The sequence below is a fragment of the Hemitrygon akajei genome, chromosome 6, assembly GCF_048418815.1.
Source record: "Hemitrygon akajei chromosome 6, sHemAka1.3, whole genome shotgun sequence".
Classification (NCBI taxonomy): Eukaryota; Metazoa; Chordata; class Chondrichthyes; order Myliobatiformes; family Dasyatidae; genus Hemitrygon; species Hemitrygon akajei.
Genome location: NC_133129.1, coordinates 118,468,334 through 118,492,122, shown reverse-complemented (window position 1 = coordinate 118,492,122; position 23,789 = coordinate 118,468,334). Strand labels below are relative to the sequence as shown.

The window sequence follows — 23,789 nt, the reverse complement described above, 5'->3', positions numbered from 1 at the left end:
AGGGAAGGCACAACTGAGCTTTAAAAAAAGACTGTAAACGGATAAATTCTGGGTTCATAAAGTGTGAGTACCAGTTGATAATAATCATTTTTTAAAAAGCAGAAATGGCTGACTACCTCAGTAATGGGTTTAATGATACAGTGAGAAATAGTTTAGTTTGTTGGAATCTTATAAGAAAGCATTCAAAAACTGTTCCTAACTGAAGAACAACTTACATTCAAAAGAGCAGTTGAAATCACTGTTTCAATAGAAACCGCAGAGACACAATTGAGTTGCAGTAAGGAATGAAAGTGAGCAAGAATAAAATTGTGGCATCTGAACAGAAATCTGCCTGGCCAAACAAGTTGTGTTACCACTGTGGCAGGAGCTCACACACACCAAACAAGTTGTGTTACCACTGTGGCAGGAGCTCACACACACCAAACAAGAGCAGATTTAAAGGTAAATCTTGCAGAAAATGCAACAAAGTAGGACACATACAAAGAGCAAGTTGAGCAGACAGAAATAAATGGACTGCACCATGAGGAAAATATAAAAAGTCAAGTTGCAGTTTCAAAAAGAGCATTAATCTGCATGCTGCTGATGAAAAGTCTGAGAGTGAAACAGGACTGGGTACAGTTGAGATTTACAGTACAAGCAATATGATTTACACCAGAAGTAAACAGCAGATTAATTGAAATGGAATTGGACATTGGTTCTGCAGTTTCAGTCATTCCACAAAATGAGTTTGAACGGCATTTCACCAAACTGAAGCCTGCAGATATCAACCACAAACTTATACAGGAGAGAAGATAACTCCTGTAGGAATAACCTTCATAACAGTGAAATACACCAACCAACAACTCACATTGAGCTTGTACATGGTAAAAACAGGAGGGGCAACATTGTGGGGATGTGATTGGCTGAAACAACTACAACTTGATTGGAGATCCATCCACCAATTGCATGCCACATCCCCTGCGATGCACCAACTGAAAGCAAATCCGGAATGGTACTGGATGATGCCACAATTGTCTCCATGCTGGTCACCATGAATCGTTTCCCAACTGAGAATAAACATGTACTGGCTCCAACCCCTGTGCCTCTGGTTCGAAAGCATTTTAAACCAAGGAAGGACCATGCTGCTCGGAGGAATTGTGGTGGTGATGAAAACAGCGGTCCGACTACCATCGTTTTTGCTGGCAACATATCTGAGAAAGTTTCTGATATGTTAATCAGACAATTACTTGTGAAGTGTGGCTTGGTTTTAAGTTGGGAGAGAGTTCAGGAAGCTTCAGGAAAGTTGCAAGCATTCAGCTTGGGAGTTCAGCATTCATTTTGGGAATCTACTCTGCGAGTTTCAAGTGAGAGACAAAAAGCTGCTTGTAAAAGTGGATTCAAAGACCAAAGCCCGGCTGGATGAACGGAAGACCAGAAAGAAAGGAGTCAACGGAGACACGAGCACAGAGGATTCATCAGATGAAGTTGTGGACGAGGAAACCAAGAGGAGATATCAGATCATAAAGAGAGCAATATAAGAAATAGTAAAAAACATAGAAACATAGAAAATAGGTGCAGGAGTAGGCCATTCGGCCCTTCGAGCCTGCACTGCCATTCAGTATGATCATGGCTGATCATCCAACTCAGAACCCTGTACCTGCTTTCTCTCCATACCCCCTGATCCCTTTAGCCACAAGGGCCATATCTAACTTCCTCTTAAATATAGCCAATGAACTGGCCTCATCTGTTTCCTGTGGCAGAGAATTCCACAGATTCACCACTCTCTGTGTGAAGAAGTTTTTCCTCATCTCAGTCCTAAAAGGCTTCCCCTTTATCCTTAAACTGTGATCCCTTGTTCTGGACTTCCCCAACATCGGAAACAATCTTCCTGTATCTAGCCTGTCCAATCCCTTTAGAATTTTATACGTTTCAATGATTTCCCCCTCAATCTTCTAAATTCTAGTGAGTATAAGCCTAGTCGATCCAGTCTCTCTTCATATGAAAGTCCTGCCATCCCAGGAATCAATCTGGTGAACCTTCTTTGTACTCCCTCTATGGCAAGAATGTCTTTCCTCAGATTAGGGGACCAAAACTGCACACAATACTCTAGGTGCAGTCTCACCAAGGCCTTGTACAACTGCAGTAGAACCTCCCTGCTCCTGTACTCAAATCCTTTTGCTATGAATGCCAACATACCATTAGCTTTTTTCACCTCCTGCTGTACCTGCATGCCCACCTTCAATGACTGGTGTACAATGACACCCAGGTCTCGTTGCACCTCCCCTTTTCCTAATCGGCCACCATTCAGATAATAATCTGTTTTCCTGTTCTTGCAACCAAAGTGGATAACCTCACATTTATCCACATTAAATTGCATCTGCCATGAATTTGCCCACTCACCTAACCTATCCAAGTCACCCTGCATCCTCTTAGCATCTTCCTCACAGCTAACACCGCCGCCCAGCTTCATGTCATCCGCAAACTTGGAGATGCTGCATTTAATTCCCTCATCTAAATCATTAATATATATTGTAAACAACTGGGGTCCCAGCACTGAGCCTTGCGGTACCCCACTAGTCACTGCCTGCCATTCTGAAAAGGTCCCGTTTACTCCCACTCTTTGCTTCCTGTCTGCCAACCAATTCTCTATCCACATCAATACCATACCCCCAATACCGTGTGCTTTAAGTTTGCACACTAATCTCCTGTGTGGGACCTTGTCAAAAGTCTTTTGAAAATCTAAATATACCACATCCACTGGCTCTCCCCTATCCACTCTACTAGTTACATCTTCAAAAAATTCTATAAGATTCGTCAGACATGATTTTCCTTTCACAAATCCATGCTGACTTTGTCCGATGATTTCACCTCATTCCAAATGTGCTGTTATCACATCTTTGATAACCGACTCTAACATTTTTCCCACCACCAATGTCAGACTAACCGGTCTATAATTCCCCGGTTTCTCTCTCCCTCCTTTTTTAAAAAGTGGGGTTACATTAGCCACCCTCCAATCCTCAGGAACTAAACCAGAATCTAAGGAGTTTTGAAAAATTATCTCTATAAGATAAGTAAGATAATTTAAGATAATAAGTACGATAGTAAGATACTATAAGATAATAAGTACGATAGTAAGATAATATTCCAGTGAACTAAATGTATCTTCCTAAGATCAAGATGCACAAAGCACAAGAAGAAAAAGGAAGAAGAAAGGTGGCCAAAGCTGTCAGTATCATTTCCTGTAGACTCAGAGTCAACTCCTTACAATCACCATGGAGGAGACCCTAGAACCTTAAATTGTTAAACAGTCACAATTGCCAAGCAGAGAGAGCCTCCTTGTCAGGAAAGACATTATCCTACAAGAGTAAGAAATCCTCCACAGTGATCAAATCTTTAGGCCTGAATGAAACAATTCAAAGTTTACAGATGCACTGGGCTGTCCATACCACTCTCTACAGTGCCCAAACGATCAAGGTTGGTGCAGTTCCCGTACCAGGTGGTGATACAGCCAGTCAGGATGCTCTCAATGGTGCCCGTGTAGAAGGTCTTGAGGGTTTGGGGGCTTCAGTCGCCTGAGGTGGAAGAGAAGCTGCTGTGTTTTTAACACCCAAGCTGTATTATATAGTCTACTGTGTTTATATTGAGTTAGAGTCTATGGCTATGCAAGGAGGAGTGCTGTATGTTTAATATTCAATAATATTTGATTAATATTGAATATATATTGTTTGATTAAGCATCCATACTCTTTTAAAGAATTACAAGTTATATGTAAAAATATGTTAATTGCATACGTCATCACACTACCATGTGATACATACATGCCTCACTTAAAGTAAACTCAAAGTTAGACCCACATTCCTGGACTCCTGTGGCTTCCTTTGAATTCATTTAATGTTTTGAAGTTACAAGCCGGAAGAGTACACCTCATGATTTTATATGTCTCTGTAAGGTCACCCCTCACTCTCCTGTGCTCCAATGAGAAAAAACCTAGCTGTCCAACTTCTCCCTGTAATTCAGCCTCTCATAAATCTGCAGCATCCTCATAAATCTGCTCTGCACTCTTCAGTCTGACCCCATATTTCCTATAAGGGGACACCAACATCCCGTACACCTGCAACATAATGTCCCATCTCAGCAATCAGTGATGAAGGCCGGTGTGCCAAATAGCATCTTCATCAGCCTATGAAGCTGCTTTCAGTGAACTAACTGCTCACTTTAACTCCTGGTGCCTCTGTTCTTCAGCATTCCCTAAAGCCTGACTGATCACTGAGTAATGCTCTCCTGGTTTGACTTTCCAAAATGCAGTACCTGGCACTTATCCTAACTGAAAACCATTTGCCTTCCCTTGGCCCACTTATTGGGTTGATTACACGCTGTAATTTTTCATAACCTTCACTGTCCACAATATTGCTCATTTTATTATCTTTCACAAACTTAACAACCATGTCTTGTGCATTCACATCCAAGTCACTTATATAAATCACATATAACAGTTACCAGCACTGACTCAGCCCCTGTGGCCATAAGCCTCCAATGGGTTGAAGACTGACGTAAGGTGTTCTGGACGTAGAAATGTTGCAGTCTGTAATGGATTTTGTAGGTGGAGAATTGTCACAATTCTTGGACCAACTACAAGTAACTACAGATTGATGCACACTGTTAATTAGTAGAATATCTGGGGAGGGAGATGCTGCCTGACCTGCTGAGTTCCTCCAGCATTTTGTGTGCGTTGCACAAGATTTCCAGTATCTGCAGAGTCACTTGTGTCTCTGATTTGCTGCTCCACTGTGAAATTTTTTCCAGAGATGCCACCCACGAAGAAGTTTTCTTCCTCTTTTCACTGAGAGTGCTATAAGAAACTCAGTTCCGTGAGAAACTCTCTCTCTGCTCCTCCTGTGATTTCTGGTGCTCTCAAGCTCTTCACCGGGGTATACTCCTCCCCTCGCCCCTCTTCCTGACAACTGTTTATTTGCCTCCATAGATATTGCCTGACCCGCTGAGATCTCCCATGCTCCAGATTTCCAGCATCTGCAGACGGTCCAGTGTCTCTGGCAGAAGACTGATGGAAATGTCTGGTGGTGATTTTATTTAGAGATACAGGGTGGAATAGGCTCTTCCAGGTCTTCCAGCTATACGGCCAGCAACCCCCTGCTTAACCCTAGCCAAATCACGGGACCATTTACAATGACCAATTAATCTGTGGAAGGAAACTGGAGCACCCAGAGGAAACCAAGCTCCTTACGGGACACTGGGATTGAGCTCTGAACTCCAGTGCCCTGAGCTGGAATAGTCACACTAACCGTTACGCTACTTGGTGCCCTACGGATTAGCACAGACTCTCTGTGAGTGGAGGGTGCACACAGAGTTTTGTGGCTGAGGCTTCGATTTGGACACAGCATTCCTGTGTCTGCAGGACTGAGTGTCCCTGAGAAATGTGTCATTGCAGGAAATGATGGGATACCTCAAACACTCTGAATCAGAATCAGAATCAGGTTTATTATCATCGGCATGTGACGTGAAATTTGTTAACTTAGCAGCAGCAGTTCAATACAATACATAATCTAGCAGCGAGAGAGAAAAAATAATAATAAATAAGATAAAACATAATAATAAATAAACAAGTAAATCAATTACATATACTGAATAGATTGTTTAAAAACTGTGCAAAAACAGAAATACTGTATATTAAAAAAGTGAGGTAGTGTCCAAGGGTTCAATGTCCATTTAGGAATCGGATGGCAGAGGGGAAGAAGCTGTTCCTGAATCACTGAGTGTGTGCCTTCAGGCTTCTGTACCTCCTCCCTGATGGTAACAGTGAGAAAAGGGCATCCCCTGGGTGCTGGAGGTCCTTAATAATGGACGCTGCCTTTCTGAGACACCGCTCCCTAAAGATGTCCTGGGTACTTTGTACGCTAGTGCCCAAGATGGAGCTGACTAGATTTACAACCTTCTGCAGCTTCTTTCGGTCCTGTGCAGTAGCCCCTCCATACCAGACAGTGATGCAGCCGGTCAGAATGTCTCCACGGTGCAACTATAGAAGCTTTTGAGCGTATTTGTTAACATGCCAAATCGCTCCTAATGAAGTATAGTGGCTGTCTTGCCTTCTTTATGACTACATCAATATATTGGGACCAGGTTAGATCCTTAGAGATCTTGACACCCAGGAACTTGAAGCTGTTCACTCTCCCTATTTCTAATCCCTCTGTGAGGATTGGTACTTGTTCTTTCATTTTACCCTTCCTGAAGTCCACAATCAGCTCAGAGTTTGTTCTATTGAATTTAGCCAACCTGGACTAATGAGGGTTTTCGGCAGCCCTGTGCTGAGACAGCTCCCGACCCTGCCGAGAACCTATCAGGCTTTTCTCCAGCAGTTGCCACTGCTCCACCTTTCACAACACATATAATCGCTTCTTTCACGGACAGCCTGTTGCAGGAATTTACCCATTAAAAGCCTTTCAAATGTGACAGACAGGTCTGTTCATTGGAAATTCTGCCCTTTGAAAGCTGTCTCCTTTGCTCAGCTCTCACAGTTGAGGGCTGATAAATCTGTTCTACTTGCAGGTCACAAGAAATGAATGGCGAGATTTTCCTCCGATTAGTGTGAGATCTGACGCTTAATTGTTTCGTCTTAAAACCACATTTTCTGTCAGGCCTTTAATATAGTAATAAACCGCTAGGTGCCTCAAAACAATGTTATCAAAGACAAAGTGACACCAACCCTATTAGAAGCAGACATCACAGCTTGTGTCCAAAGCCCGGACAAAAATTAGCATTTTAAAAATGGTTTGAAAGACGAGAGGGGTGTCATAACAGAACAGTCAGATTTACACATAAAACAGGACTGAAATCTAGTCTGTGCTTCTGAAGGTATCAGATGTAGAAGCTCCCTGAAGAGAATGGGTGTGTTTAATGTTTGCATGTGACCAGGCCCCATCCAATCAGGAATTTCAATTATATCCAATTATGTTGTTAAATTCTGTCTAATGTTTAGGACTCCAATTGGTTCTGTCATTTTGGAGGCAAAATTTTGATTGATAGCAACTGTTAGCAATAGAATATTAAATTAATTGAGAGCATTTTATTTGATAGATTCCCTTTTGCCCTCAATACATTTAAAAAATGCTTTCTGAGTCTTCGTTTTTCTTCATTCAATCTCAATTTTTATTGTTTATGGGCTTGGTTTAATGGCAAAAAGGGATTCCAGTTCAAAAGGTGAGTGAATTTGGGATGTCCAAGAATACTTAAGGTGACATAACCGTAACAGTATTGCAGGACTATTTAAAGGGTGCAAAATTCTAGTGGTTGTTAGCCCTTTACAAAGCTCAAAGTACATTTATTATCCAAGTATGTATACATTATACAACCTTAAGATTCGTCAAGACAAAACAAGAAACCCAAAAGAACCCACAGTTCATCACATAATGTTGCGAAGCCTGCAGACACAAAGACTGAGCAGCCAGAGCAGGTCGACAGCCTCAGCCTCAATTCTTCACATAAAGTGTTGTAGAGCCCGCAGACATGAATATCAGAGTAAATATCACGGAGCAGCGAGCCGAACAGGCCTCACTTCTGGTGCAGACACCCTGCCTTTTCATTCCATCTGGACCCGGCATTTAAATCATCCAATCATCGGGCCATTCCTCACACTAAGACCCAGGCCCTGTCGTTTTGATACGCTCTGGGCCTGGACCCATCCGCCATGTTTCGGCCCGTACCCGACCTTTCTAAGTTAGCTTGGCACAGAGATCGATCAAACATCGCCCTTGGCTTAGGTGGGCAGGGCTCGAAACTGCCTCTCCTATGCTGCAACTTTTCCCCAGGGCACTGTCTCGAAAATGCCTCGACCTTGCTCCACCTTCTCTTCGACCTCGACTCAGCCTCACCTTCACTCATCTCTTCATTGTGTGTGGTGATCATTTACCATACAGAAAAGTGTTATTAATAAAGTATTTAGTTGTACATCTTGCTTTGAAAACTGCCAGTAGGTTGTGGCTTCCCCCCAGCAGCCGGTAGAGTGTGTTCTGGCTCACTGAATCAATGGAAGACTGGTGGCTGGTGTGAAACAGAAGATGGCCCTGATATCACTGCTCTCTAATGTAATATTTGAGCTAAGAGGAAGTGGAAAGAGCAGGCAGCGTGGCAATTTGTCACAGTCCAGGTGAAGGCTCTCAACTTAAAATGCCAACTGCTCATTTGCCTGTACAGATGCTGCCTGACACTCTGGCTCCCCCAGCAGCTTGTAATATGCTCCAGATTCCAGCATCTGCAGCCTCTTGTGTCCTTAACCGTCTTTCTAGTTGTTGCTAGGACCCTGTGCTACGATAGAGGTGGCACACTAGCATAGTGGAACAGCAGCCAGCGCCAGTGACAGGGTTCAGTTCTGTCTGTAAGGAGTTTGAACGTTGTCCCCTTGGCTGTGTGGGTTTCCTCTGGGTGCTCTGATTCCGCCCCCCCCCCACATTCCAAAGACATACGGGTTAGGGTTACTAAGTTGTCGGAAGTGAGGCAATGCTTGTAGACTGGCCCCCAGCATATCCTCGCTTTGTGTTGGTCATTAACACAAAAAGTGCTGTACGTTTTGATGTACACGTGACAAATAAAGTTAATCTCTAATCAACTTTGTTCCACTACTTTTCCAGTTCTGTGTGTTCCCGTTTCAGATAACATATTGCCCGGTGCTGTCCTTCAAACTGACCATCGGGAGTAGGCATTTGTTAACATATAACTTCAGCCTGACGAAGGCTGTTAGCAAGTCGCAGCACATTCATGTAACCAATGCATGGGAAGTCAAATCCAGACAAATGAAAGGTGACTCACATCTCTGATAGAATTGTTACTGATTAGTTGCAGGTTTATGGCAGTGGAGGGAATTGAATTGGTTACATTCTGTTGAGCTGGTGAGTTGGCTGGATTATATTGGAGTTGTGGTTTCTCACAACTGTGCAGAAGTCTAGCTGCAATCTCGCTGGGCCTCCAGAATGATTGGAAGTGGGAGATCACTTTCAAAGCCTATTGCCAGTGGAGGCCATAGAAGGTCAAGAGAAGAAGGACTCTGGTTGAAGAGCTTGTTCCTCTCCTGGTGTCTGGGAATCTCCCTCTATGGCATTGAACCATAGAGCACTACAGCACAAAACAGGGCCTCCAGCCCATCCAGTCCTTGCTGAACTATTAACCTTCTTAGTCCCTTCAGCCTGCATCCAGACCATAGCTCTTCATACTCCTCCCATCCACATACCTATCAAAATTCCTCTTACAAGTTGAAATTTAATCTGCATCCAACACTTTCACTGGCAGCTCGTTCCACTCTCTCACCAATCTCTGAGTGAAGAAGTTCCCCCTTGTGTTCCCTTAAACATTTCACCTTTCATCTTTAACCCATGACCTCTAGTTGTAGTCTCATCGAACCTCACTTCACACTTGTCAATATTAAATTCCATCTGACATATATCAGCACATTTTTCTAGTTGGTCCAGATCTCGCTGCAAGCTCTGGTAGTCTTCCTCTACACCCCCAATCCTAGTGTCATCCACAAATTTGCTAATCCAATTAACCACATTATCATCAAAATCTTTGATGTAGATGACAAAGAACAACAGACCCAGCACTGATCCTTGCAGTCAGAGGCCTCCAGTCCGAGAGGCAACCATCTACTAGCACTCTTCAGCTTCTCCTGCAAAACCAATATCTAATCCAATTTACTACCTCATCTGGAATGCCAAGCGACTGGACCTTCTTGACCAACCTCCCATGTGGGACCTTGTCAAGTGCCTTGCTAAAGTCTATGTAGACATCATCAACTATCTTGTCTTCATCAACTTTCCTGGGAACTTCCTTGAAAATCTGTATAAGATTGGTTAGACATGACCTACCATGCACAAAGCCACGTTGACTATTTCTAATCAGTCCCTATCTATCCAAATACTTATATATCCAGTCCCTTAGAATACCTTTCAATAACTTTCTCAAGACTGATGTTAGGCTCACCGGCCTATAACTTTCTGGCTTATTCTTAGAGCCTTTCTTAAACAATGACTATTCCCAAACTCCTGTCACCTCACCCATGGCTAAGAATATTTTAAATATCTCTGTTAGGGGCCCTACAGTTCCTTCACTAGTTTCTGACAGGGTCTGAGGGAACAATTGTCAGGCCCTGGGGATTTATTGACCTTAATTTGCCTCAAGTCAGCAACACCTCCTCTTCTGTAATCAGTATAGGGTCCATGGCCTTGCTGCTGCTTTGCCTCACTTGTATAGACTCTGTGTCCACCTCCCAAGTAAATACAGATGATGCAAGAAACCGATCTAATATCTCCCCTATCTCTTTCAAATCCACACACAGATTACCGTTCTGATCTTCTAGCGGGCCAATTTTGTCCCTTGCTATTCCTTTGCTCTTAATATATCCGTACATAGGCATCCATGAGTCTTGTGAGACCATGGATTTGCGCCTTGGAAGGTTTCCAGGGCGCAGGCCTGGGCAGAGTTGTATGGGAGACCGGCAGTTGCCCAGGCTGCAAGCCTTCTCCTCTCCACAACACTGATGTTGTCCAAGGGAAGGGCACTAGGACCCAAGCAGCTTGGCACCGGTGTTGTCGCAGAAGCCCTATATCCATAGAAGCCCAGGATTCTCCTTCACCTCGTCTACTAGAGCAACCTCAAGCCTTCTATACTCATTTGTCCCTACCTGCTAAGCACTGTCTACTTCAGGGCCTCAATATCTCCTGAAAACTAAGGTTCCCTCAGCCTGTTATCCTTGCCTTTTATTCTGACGGGAGCATACAAATTTTGTACACACAAAGTTTCACTTCTGAAGGCCTCCCACTTACCAAGTCCACCTTTGCCAGAAAACAACCTGTCCCAATCCACACTTTGCCAGATCCTTTCTGATCCCATCAAGACTGCCTTTCCCCAGTTTGGAATCTCAACTCAAGGACCAGACCTATCCTTTTCCATATTTACCTTGAATCTAATATGATATGAGACCTAGTATCACATTCTCTCTAGTTGGGATTTCTATGTACTAATTAAGGAAACTTCCCTGAACACGTTTGACGAACTATCCCATCCAGCCCTTTTACAGTGCAGGTGTCCCAGCCAATATGTGGAAAGTTAAAGTCACCTACTAGAACAACCTTATGTTTCTTGCAACAGTCTGTGGTCTTCCTACAAATTTGCTCAACCTTTTGATTCTGGGTATTGAAGACACGGGACATTTTTCAGCAGTAAATGCGGATAGCAGCCATTGATACAAACATGAAACGGTCCCCAAGCCCGTTCACATGTGACTTTCAAGCAGTATGAAGTAACTTCCAGTCTCCCTGTGGCTTGTTCACTGTTACAGCAGAGGTGAGGGGCAGCCTTAGACAGCTCTGAGCCTCTTGGATCATTTCTCATCCCTGGAGTCTGCACGAGCTGTTACAAACACCAGCATTGCCTTGGAGGGTCAGGGGGAGAGACAGCAAAGAGCTTTAACTCCGTGAGTGAACGACCTGCACTGGCCCCAGCACATGGATGCAAAAAGAAGGTAGGTGAGCCAGCGTCTTTACTGCATGTCATCAAATAGCCTCATAAACTGCTGCAGTGTTGGAAGTATCAAGACAGGTTGCTCCACGCCCTGGTACGACAGTTCTAATACAGCAAACACAAGAGGAGAGTTGTGTACATCACAGTCACCATCTTTTATGTATAATTTATATTCCACATGTTATCCGTACCTATGTGCCCACGACACTGCGGAAAACAAGTTTTTCATTGTACTTGTGCACATGACAATAAATTTGAACTCACGCTCAAACAAATGATAGATAGATAGATACTTTATTCATCCCCATGGGGAAATTCAACTTTTTTTCCAATGTCCCATACACTTGTTGTAGCAAAACTAATTACATACAATACTTAACTCAGTAAAAAAATATGATATGCATCTAAATCACTATCTCAAAAAGCATTAATAATAGCTTTTAATAAGTTCTTAAGTCCTGGCGGTTGAATTGTAAAGCCTAATGGCATTGGGGAGTATTGACCTCTTCATCCTGTCTGAGGAGCATTGCATCGATAGTAACCTGTCGCTGAAACTGCTTCTCTGTCTCTGGATGGTGCTATGTAGAGGATGTTCAGAGTTTTCCATAATTGACCGTAGCCTACTCAGCGCCCTTCGCTCAGCTACCGATGTTAAACTCTCCAGTACTTTGCCCACGACAGAGCCCGCCTTCCTTACCAGCTTATTAAGACGTGAGGCGTCCCTCTTCTTAATGCTTCCTCCCCAACACGCCACCACAAAGAAGAGGGCGCTCTCCACAACTGACCTATAGAACATCTTCAGCATCTCACTACAGACATTGAATGACGCCAACCTTCTAAGGAAGTACAGTCGACTCTGTGCCTTCCTGCACAAGGCATCTGTGTTGGCAGTCCAGTCTAGCTTCTCGTCTAACTGTACTCCCAGATACTTGTAGGTCTTAACCTGCTCCACACATTCTCCATTAATGATCACTGGCTCCATATGAGGCCTAGATCTCCTAAAGTCCACCACCATCTCCTTGGTCTTGGTGATATTGAGACGCAGGTTGTTTGAGTTGCACCATATCACAAAGTCCTGTATCAGTTTCCTATACTCCTCCTCCTGTCCATTCCTGACACATCCCACTATGGCCGTGTCATCAGCGAACTTCTGCACATGGCAGGACTCCGAGTTATATTGGAAGTCTGATGTGTACAGGGTGAACAGGACCGGAGAGAGTACGGTTCCCTGCGGCGCTCCTGTGCTGCTGACCACCGTGTCAGACCTACAGTCTCCCAACCCTACATACTGAGGTCTATCTGTCAAGTAGTCCACTATCCAATCCACCATGTGAGAGTCTACTCCCATCTCCGTTAGTTTGTGCCTTAAGATCTTGGGCTGGATGGTGTTAAAGGCACTGGAGAAGTCAAGGAATGTAATCCTCACAGCACAACTGACCCCATCTGACCCCATCTGAGGGAGCACAGATGTTTGTAAATGGTAGGGATCATTGTCAGTCCACACAGTGGACAGTTAACTGTCCGAGCAGCAGGACAGAGCCCAGATTGCTAGAGACCACAGCTCTGTTAGATGCTACTTGAACCCTGAAATATTGAGCCATGTTCTGAGCTTCCTCCGGCAGAGGTTGTGTCTCCACTGCCACATTCAAATGCTCATTGTAATGGAAGCAAAGGCCATTTGGGTCAACATGGAGCTGAATGGACAAGTTCCAGTGCCAAGTGTGAGGTTAGAACTGTCTCCCCCCATGCTGTCTGGTATCTCCTTCAGCAAGTCCAGCCTGAACATAGAACATAGAATAGCACAGAAAGTACGGGTTTATGGCCTATAATGTTGTGCCAACCTTTTAATCTATATAAGAACAATCTAACCCAAAGGGTCTCAGCCCGAAACGTCGACTGCACTTCTCCCTATAGGTGCTGCCTGGCCTGCTGCGTTCCACCAGCACTTTGTGTGTGTTGCTTCCCATATATAGCCCTCCAATTTTCTATGGTCCATGTGCCTACCTAAGAGTTTTCTACAATGCCCCTAATGCATCTGCCTCAACCACAACAACTGGCAGGGCAGTCCATGAACTCACCACTCTCTGTGTAAAGAACTTACCTCTGACATCCTATCTATACTTTCCTCCAATCACCTTAAAATTATAAATATGGGTGCTGGAAATCCAGAGCAACACACACACATAAGGCTGGAGGAACTCAGCAGGTTTGGAATTATTTATGTATGAAAATGAATAAACAGTAGACACTTTGGGCTGAGACCCTTCAAGTTATGCCCCTCTCCCCGGTATTAGTCATTTCTGACCTAGTAAAGTAAGGAGTTTCTGCCAAGCCAATCGATTTATGTCTCATCATCTTGTACACCTCTATTAAGTCACCTCTTGTCTTCCTTTGCTCCAAAGATAAAAAGTCCAGCTCGCTCATCCTATTTTTATAAGACATGTTCTCTAATTCAGGCAGCATCCTGGTAAAGCTCTTCTGCGCCCTCTCTAAAGCTTCCATAACCTTCTTATAACGAGGCAACCAGAACTGAGCACAATATTCCAAGCGTGCTCTAACCAGAGTTTTACAGAGCTGCAACACTACATTGCAACTCCTGAACTCAGTCCACCGACTAATGAAAGCCAACACACCATACACCTTCTTAACAACCCTATTAATTTGTGAGGCAACCCGGAGGGATCAGTGGACATAAACCCCAAAATCCCTCTGTTCCTCTGCACTGCAAGGAACAGTGCCATTAACCCACTATTCAGCCTTCAAATTCAACCTTCCAAAGTGAATTGCTTCATACTTCTCAGGGTTACTGTCCGTCTGCCACTTCTCAGCCCTGATCTGCACCCGGTCAATATCCCATTGTAACCTATGGCAACCTTCTACACTGTCCACAACTCCACCAACCTCTATGTCTTGTGCAAATTTACTAACCCACCCTTCCACTTCTTCATCCAAGTCATTTATAAAATCACAAAAAGCAGGGGTCCCAGAACAAGTCCACCGCTGGTCACCAACCTCCAGGCAGAATATGCTTCATCTACGACCCCCCTCTGCCTTCTATGGCAAGCCAATTCGGAATCCACACAATCTGGTTTCTCTGGATCCCATGTCTTCTGACTTTCTGAATGATTCTACCATGGGGAACCTTATCAAACTGCCACATGTACACCATGTATACTCCATGTTACCACATTCACTGGTCTGTGTTCATCAATGTACTTTGTCACATTCTCAAAGAATTCAGTCAGGCTCATGAGGCATAACCTGCCCCTCACAAAGCCACACTGAATATCTCTAGTCAGTCTATACTTTAAATATCTACAAAGTATTCACAAGGGACCTCAGCTACCTCCTTCAACTGCACTCTCATATTTCCTTTTCTATGCCCAATTGGCCCTCCCCTCATTGTAGTCATCCTCCTGTTCTTCACATACATATAGAACACCTTGAGGTTTCTCCTAATCCTACTCACCAAGGCCTTCTCATGCCTCTTTCTAGCTCTCCTAAAGCCATTCTTCACATCCTTCCTGGCTGATTTGTAATTCTCAAGTACCCTGTCTGATCCTTGCTTCCTAAACATTAAACAGCTTCTTTCTTCCTCTTGACTAGATGTTCCACATCTCTTGGCAACCATAGTTCCTTCACCCAGCCTCAATGGGATGAACCTATCCCAAACCCCATGCTGATGTCCTTAAACAATCTCCACATTTCCATTGTGCATTGTGACTACATCTGTTGCCAATTTATGCTCCCAAGTTCCTGCCTAATAGCATAATAATTCCCCTCCCCCAGTTACATACTTCCCCATATTGTCTGCTCCTGTCCCTGTCTAAGGCTGTGGTAAAAGTCAGGGAGTCGTGGTCACTGTCTCTGAAATGCTCACTCGGAGAGATTTGACACCTGACCTGGTTCATTACCTAGTACCAGATCCAGTATGGCCTCTTCTCTAGTCAGCCTGTCCACATATTGCATCACACTTAACAAATTCCGATCTACCCAAACCTTTTGCACTAAAGATCAATATTAAGGAAGTTGGAATCACCCATGACAAAAACCCTGCTATTTTTTCACCTTTCCAAAATCTGCCTCTTGATCTGTTCCTCAGTGTCTCTGTTGTTATTGGGGGGGAGGTCTATAGAAAACTCCTAATAGAGTGATTGCTCCCTTCCTGTTTCTGACTCCCCCCCACACTGACTCAGTAGACAATCCCCCCACGACTTCCTCATGTTCTGTCACTGTGATATGATCCCTGATTTGCAGTGCACTTCCCCACCTCTTTTACCTCCCTCCCTGTCCTTTTTGAACTATTCAAACCCCCAAAGATTAGCAGGCTTTCCTGCACTTGAGACATTCAGCCAATGGACACAATGTCATAGTGCCATGTACACCAACAGGAGTTCTTATGTATTCGAAAGGAGAAGGCCACAAAGATCTGGTCATGTTGATGGAAGTATGTCATTAGAAGAGACGTGCTACCTGTTTCTTTGAGATGAGCAGTGACAGTGGGACAAGGGGATGTGTGGTGGATTAGCGACGGTAGTGGTGGCCATCATCTGCAACGGCCTGAGGGAGTGAGCAAGTTCACCCATGGTTTGGCACATCACTGACTATCACCAGTACCATTTGATGTTTATGTCACTTTCCCCTGCAGGAGAGTGGACAACTCCAGCAAACATGGTGCTGTGCCTTTGTGTTCTGCCTGCAGTGCTTGATCAGCATAAGAAGGCTTGGAGCTGGGAGCATGATCAAGCAGAGAGATGAAAGAGCGATGGTTTAAGCACTGGTACATGGGTGAGATGTGATACTGAGTGTGTACAACAGGAATGATAGTTGATAACAATTGTTAGTAGTTAACTTGTAGAGATTTGGTGTGTGAGTGATGTCTGAGCAGAGTATGGAATATGTCCTTCAGCCCATCTGGTCCATGCCAACCATCTAAACCAGTCCCATTTGATCATGTTTGGCCACTATCTCTCTAAACCTTTCACACATTTTTAATGCATCTGATTACCTTCTGGGTGAAGAAGTTGCCCTCAGGTTCTTGATTTCCCAGCCTTGGGAAAGTAACAGTGCATGTCAATTCTATCTAAGCCCCGTCATGATTTCATCCTCCTCTATAAGATCACCTGTCCTTTCCCAATGCTTGAATAAATAAAGCCCGCTGAACCGCTCTCCCACGAGTCTCATCATTGTCCTTGTAATTTCCCCTGCACTCTTTCCAGCAGAAAGACATTGTTCCTCAAGATGGTGACCAGAACTGTAAATGTTATTCCGAATGCAGTCTCACCGATGTCTTGCCACCGCAGCCGAACAGTACACTCTAACTGTTACACACAGTCCCTGACTGACTGTGTGCCAAATACCAAAAAGAAAAATCTACAGAAGCTTAAATCAAAACTAAAACAGGTAAAATTCTGGAAGTACTCTTCAGTTCAGGCAGCAACTGTGGAGAGACATGGCGTTAGTGTTTCAGGTCTACGTCCTTTCATCAAGCTTTTCTGATGAGAATTCGACAACAGGAAATATTAACTCCATTCGTCCATCTCTACAGATGCTGCCTGAACTGATTTACACTTCCAGTATTTTCTGTTTATAGTAATAGACGATGCAAAGAGGGTGGAGCTTAGTGATGATGGCGATAAATGGTGAATCCTTGCTTGTATCTTTATTTCTACCTTTGATATCTCTTTTTTTCCTTTTCAGGGTTCTTTTGAAGACCCTAACCCAGAGTTACACTCTCTGCGGGTGGGACCTGCTCTCAGGGCCTCATGACCGGCCGCTTTTCGATATGCCAAGGATGCGGCCTTCGGAGTACGGATTTTCATGCCTCTGGAGGCGCGCGGATTCAAGGGCGATGTCGCCGCCACTAACCAATGCATCGCAGGAGAACGAGGAAAATGGGAAGCAGCAGGCTTGCTGGTGGCCGTGTGCCCAGAGGCAAAGAGCTCGGAAAAAGTGATGCAACAGACTTTTAACACCATAGATCAGTGAGCTGTTTTGTTATGTCTCCCCTCTCTCTGTGAAACGGGGTCACCTCTTTTTCCCTTATTAGGGAGAGAGCGAGCCTGTGGTATGTCAAGTACTGGGTGAACGAGTAGTCTTTGGGGTACTGCAAGTTTGTATCTTTATTGATGCTTTGCTGCACGCTTGAGTGCTCAGTGGGGGGGCTGATGCTTTTTTGCTGGTGGGGGGGTCATTGCCTTGTTGCTGCTTTTGCGTGGGAGGGGGCAGCTGGGGGGGATCTTTAGGGTTCTAACATTTAACCGTCATTCATTCTTTGGGGCACTCCTCAGTTTTCGTGGATGTTTGCAAAGAAAAACAATTTCAGGATGTATATTGTATACATTTCCCTGGCATGAAATATACCTATTGAACCTATTGAAACTTGGCAGGAGACGGGATTTGTTGAAAAGTTCACTGAGCTTGACCATGTGGGTCAGATTATTAAACTTGTTTCTAGCACTGCCTCCAGGTTCTTGATAGTTCACACCTAGCACTGACCTCCTTGGCTATATTCTTCCACTGATATCCGGTAAATCCATTCTTGGATCCTGCTTGAGGAAAAAGGCGTCTTCATGCCTTCTACTAATACATTAAGAACAGCATCCAAACATTAAGAGAGTTTGTTCCCTTGCCTGCTACTATGAATTATGTTAATCTTCCCAAAACTGGACACTGACATCTAGGAGCAGTTGAGGACAAGAAGCCTTCCCCTTATGCAGTGAAGTTAAAAGTTCGTTCTGAACCACCAACTTTCAGATGGTGATACTAATTCCTGAAACCACAACCCATAAGTGAACCTTGAAACACTAAACAGTGTAATTGACACTGGAATAAACCTTGCGCTCATGTCATTCAGGAAACCACACAAGTTCTAGCAGTGACCTGTGCTGGGCTTGTCCTAGGCAGGTTCCTTGTGCATCACAGTTCCAGCTTTCCCAGTACAGTTTCAGCAGCAAGCGGTAATAGCAATGTGAAAATCAGAACTGAAATCAGTCTGCTAGAGTTCTAGCAGAATGCAAACCTGGGCAGAAATTTGAGCGAGTGGCTCACACAAAACACACCAGCTTGGTAGCAGTTGTGGACCGTCCTGCTTTACTGAAACAGGACCTACGAAAGTGAATTTTGTTAATGCAATGCAATTACCTTGAATTCAGCAATTAAGAATGAATTTCTGGTATGTAGCTGCTAACATCCTCCTAGTTATAGTGAGCCCTGATAAGCCCCATCAGTACCAGAACTAGACATAAAGCCACTAGGAGATAGAACTAAACAATTGAGGCTCCAACTGTCTTGACTGAGCCACAGTAAGGTAAAGCTTCTCAGCTTTTCCCTCCTTACACCTTGGGTGCAATACTTTGGTTTGTACTCCTCTTACAGACAAAGCATCTGTATTCTGAACAGTTTTTGTTACCTCTTCAAACCAAGCAGTGCTCATAATGTACAAATGATTTTGTAATCTGTCTCACTCAACAGGCTGATAACGTTTCCCTCCTGTACAAAGCTGTCAACAGCCCAGCATGTTTACAATGTGGTTCAAATAGAACTTAAAGAGGGTTCACTAAATCTGCAAGTATGATCTCCCTAATTCTGCAAACATAAAGGCTTCGTTTAGACGTTGTGGAGCTACACCACATCCAAAGGGTCTGCATTTAAGTCTCAGATTGTATTTATCAAATAATTTCTTCTGCCGGATTAATTTTTCAAGAAAATTAAGCACAAATCTTTACATCTACAAGTACTGCAGGAGAACACGCCTCTGTAAGCAGAACTACCAAACAATTCACACACACACTGGGCTACATCAGTGTGAAAATTAAAACTACAAGAAATGAAGCCACGATCCTGTTGTCATTTGCACTTACCAACGTCAGAATTACTCCTGCACTTGGGAGTCACGGTGAAGTCTCAATTCTTGCTGCCAGCTTCAGGCTTTTTAAACAGTTACAGTGAAGATTGGTCAGCAGCTCCCAGTGCACAGTGCTGAGGCAGAAGCAACAGTGTATTGTTAGCCCTGGTGTGAAAGTCTGTGTCCCTTACTTGCAGTCACACAGGATTCAGCCGTTCTGTGCACTGACAGCTCAGCTCATTCACATACATACTCTGAGTCCAGCAGCTTGAACAGTAGCCCTACCTCCTGGCAGGAAGCTGTATGTCAAGATTTCTAACTAATCTCACATGACTGCCTGAGAGAAAGAATGGACGAGAGCTCAGACAAACATTAAGGAGTGGAAGGAAGCCTCCAGACTCATAAAAACAGCACACATTTCCAAAACCATACGGCTGTCAGAACAATCACAGTTTGTGTGCGGGTGACAGAGACAAGATCATTTAATTACAGACTTCCTGTGGTCTTGCACTGCTGGCCCAGTCACTGCGCCTTTATAGATTCCAGCCAATGAACAGGCCAACTGTCTACTTTTAAATATCCTGAGGGTTCAATGCAGTCATGAGAGTTTAAAATTTAGGATGGTATCCAGGCTGAGCTGAGTTTGTGATGCAAAATGTTTCAGTGGCACAAACGTGCCCCATGTTTTGGCTGCCAAGTCAAGCGGTATAATAAAATATTACCAACACATGTTATTTGTAATAATTCTAGTGAAAGGTCATTAATCGGAGCCATCAATGTTATGTCTTTCTCTGCAGTTGCTGCCTCACCTGTTGAGTTTTTCCAGCTTTTCTGGTTTTCAGGAACCTACATCAAGAACTGGATACTGTGGTATGTGGTGTGAATCCAAACTCGTCTTCTTCATTTCTCCTTTTCCTATAGACTGGGGGCAGGAGTCAGCCTGGAGAGAACAACCATGGGGAAGTGATGTAATTAGTTCGATCTTCACCCACTTTATCTGTTGCAGGAGTGTTTGTGCTAAGAATATCTTAGGAGTGGGCACCACTAGGTCCTTCTGGAGGCATGTTTTCTCTCCTTCCTGGAGAACTCTTCAGAGTCAAAGATGAGTTTATTGTCATCTGCACAAGTACGTGTTTGTACAGGTACAGTGAAAAACTGACTTGCAGCAGTACCACTGGAGCACATCCTCAGGAAAATAGCATTCTCTAGTAAAATGTTACTTAAACATAAATTATACACAATTCTCACAGAAAATCACAACAAAAATGTCCATTGGAGTGCAAAGCGGTCATAGTTTTATGAAATTGAGGAGGTGAATGGGATTGTGAAATTGAGGAGGTGAATGGGATTGTGAAATTGAGGAGGTGAATAGGATTGTGAAATTGAGGAGGTGTATAGGATTGTGCAGGTTGGTTCAAGAATCAAGTAGCTGAAGGGAAGAAAATGGTTCAGTACGTGATCTGTCCGTGTTGAGTGACATCGATTCTTAATAGCATAAACCTATTCAAAACAGGCATTCCTGAGGATGCAAGCAGCAGAATTGTATTTATAATTGGTTGTATCCTTCATTCTACCATTGCTATCAAGTCAAAAGACAAAGTTCAAAGTATATCTATTATCAAAGTATGTATACTTTATACAACCTTGAGATTCATCTCCTTACAGGCAGCCACAAAACAAAGAAACCCAAAAGAACTCATTAAAAAAAAGACCATCAAACACCCAATGTGCAGAGAGAGAAAAAAACAAATTGTGCAAACAAAGTAAGTAAATAACATGTAGAATAAAAGTGAGCCCATAGACACAAAGCGCAGAGCAGCCAGTGAAGGCCACAGCCTCAACCTCACCCTCAGTTCAGTGCAGGCCGAGTAAGTGTCATGGAGCCTGGAGTAGGCCAAAGCCTCCGCCTTGGTTCAGCACAGAGTCGAGTAAATGTCGCAGAACAGCAAGGAGAACTGGCCTCCCTCTCTGCAATTGTGGTTTTCATCACAAGTGTAAGCGAAGGAGCATCACCAGCTTTTACAATGAGGTCTTTGCTCCGGAAAGGCTGGGCATATGGACGAGTGTCCACTCACATAGGTTCTATGCTAGGGCCTGCATATTTCAGGCATTGCCTTTAATAAAGTATTTAGGCCATTCATCAGCCCAATGATTTGCAACAAAGTGCTCAGGAGTTAATGCCTTGCAGAAATATATAGGATGCCCTTGTTCATTTCCCTCTACTCTACGCCTCCCTCTCAAATCAGTTGTGATTTCACTGGGCACCACTGAAAGAACTGTGTTACCTGGATAATACCTGATCACAGGCATGCTCTCTGTCTCTCCACTCCTCTGCAATCTGAAGCATACTCTCGTTTTCACTTTTCCAATTCAGATTAAAAGGTCATTAACCTGAAACCTGTTTCTCTCCTTGCAGATGTTGCCATATCTGCTGAATATTTCCAGCATTTTCTTCTTCTCTCTCAGTTTTGTGGCCTCTGCAGTGCTCTGTGTTTTCCAAGGGATGGTCATGAGATGGAGAGCTGTGAGCGTAGACATGGAAATGGGGGCTCTAATCAATGTGTTTTCACATCACATATTGCTACCCCTTGTCCCCACGTTCCATCCCACAGGATGCTTCATGATCTGGCACTGCTCGGGTAAAGATGGTACAGTCTACGGGAGGGCCTTTATAAACTTCTGGCCACTTTGGATGTCAGTCAAATCTATCTCATCAGTTAGACAGTACTGCAGCTTCTCAGATCCAGCAGCCTGGGTTCAATCCTGATCTTGGCACCTTCTGAAGGATTGTTTACTCACAGCCCTATGAGAGTGATTTAAATACAGAAATTGATAGGTTTCTGTCACTTTTGTCCGGTCATAATGGTTAAAATTCCCATTAATGGCATAAAACAACAGAAATTAAGAACATAGAAGCATGAATTGGCAATTTGTTCTCTTGGCCTACAAGATTATATGGCTAATCTTTTGCCTCGGTCACCATTATCTGCCCTATCCCGATTCCTTTAACTCCTCTAATAACCAACAATCCATCAATTTTTGTTTCAATGAAACACAAAGATTGAATATTCACAACACTCCACAGTAGAGAATTCTAAAGCTTTTTCCTTATTGATGGGCCTTTTCAGATTTGCTAAAAATGTTATAGGACACCTGTTAGGCCAAGGTGACAAACTCCAGGTACAGTTGAGGAAAGATGCCAAGTCTTCAAAGAGTATGTGGAAAAGGCTTTCCACAAGAGTACCAGAACCTCCAGTCAAGGGGAGGGATTCTTCACACAGAGGAGAAGAATAAGGGGTAACTTAATAAAGTTGCTTAAAGTCACAGAATAACATTAATTGGCAAAAAGAAGTACGGATGGAATTTACTTATTTGTTTATGTATTTAGAGACACAACGTGAAATAGGCCTTAATGACTATCGCCCAGAAGCGCTCACAGCGACAGTGATGAAATGCTTTGAGAGGTTGGTCATGACTAGACTGAACTCCTGCCTCAGCAAGAACCTGGACCCACTGCAATTTGCCTGTCGCCACAATAGGTCAGTGGCAGACACAATCTCAATGGCTCTCCACATGGCTTTAGACCACCTGAACAACACAAACATCTACGTCAGGATGCTGTTCATCGACTATAGCTCAGCATTTAATACCATCATTCCCACAATCCTGATTGAGAAGTTGCCATACCTGGCCCACTGCAGGTGGTGACGAGAGGGTGTACAGGAGTGAGATATGCCAACTAGTGGAGTGACATCATCGCAACAACCTGGGTCTCAATGTCAGTAAGACAAAGGAACATATACTAATCCTCTTCAAGGGATCAGAAATGGAGAGAGTGAGCAGTTTTAAGTTCCTGGGTGTCAAGATCTTTGAGGATCTAACCTGGTCTCAATATATCGATGTAGTTATAAAGAAGGCAAGAAAGACAGCGGCTATACTTTATTAGAAGTTTGAAGAGATTTGGCATGTCAACAAATACACTCAAAAACTTCTATAGTTGCACCATGGAGAGCATTCTGATAGGCTGCATCACTGTCTGGTATGGGGGAGGGAGGGGAGCTACTGCACAGGACCGAAAAAAACTGCACAGGGTAGTAAATTTAGTCAGCTCCATCTTGGGTACTAGCTTACAAAGTACTCAGGAGCACCTTCAAGGAGCAGTGTCTCAGAAAGACAGTGTCCATTATTAAGGACCTCCAGCACCCAGGGCATGCCCTTTTCTCATTGTTACCATCAGGTAGGAGATACAGAAGCCTGAAGGCACACACTCAGCGATTCAGGAACAGCTTCTTCCCCTCTGCCATCCGATTCCTAAATGGACATTGAATCCTTGGACACTACCTCACTTTTTTAAAATATATAATATTTCTTGTTTTTGCATGATTTTATATCTATTCAATATACGTATACTGTATAAAGTATACTGAATAAGCTTTACTTA

The 23,789-nt window shown here is 43.7% G+C and overlaps 1 protein-coding gene across 3 annotated transcripts in view; it reads right to left on the bottom strand.

The window, feature by feature from the left end:
- LOC140729413 (tetraspanin-18-like) overlaps window positions 1–19,599 on the bottom strand; it is a 443,646-nt gene extending 424,047 nt beyond the window's left edge. For all 3 annotated transcript variants that reach the window (XM_073049121.1, XM_073049122.1, XM_073049120.1), the window contains exon 1: window positions 19,365–19,599. The gene's annotated coding sequence lies outside the window, so the exon portion shown is untranslated. The remainder of the gene's footprint in view (window positions 1–19,364) is intronic.
- Window positions 19,600–23,789: the final 4,190 nt, after the last annotated feature.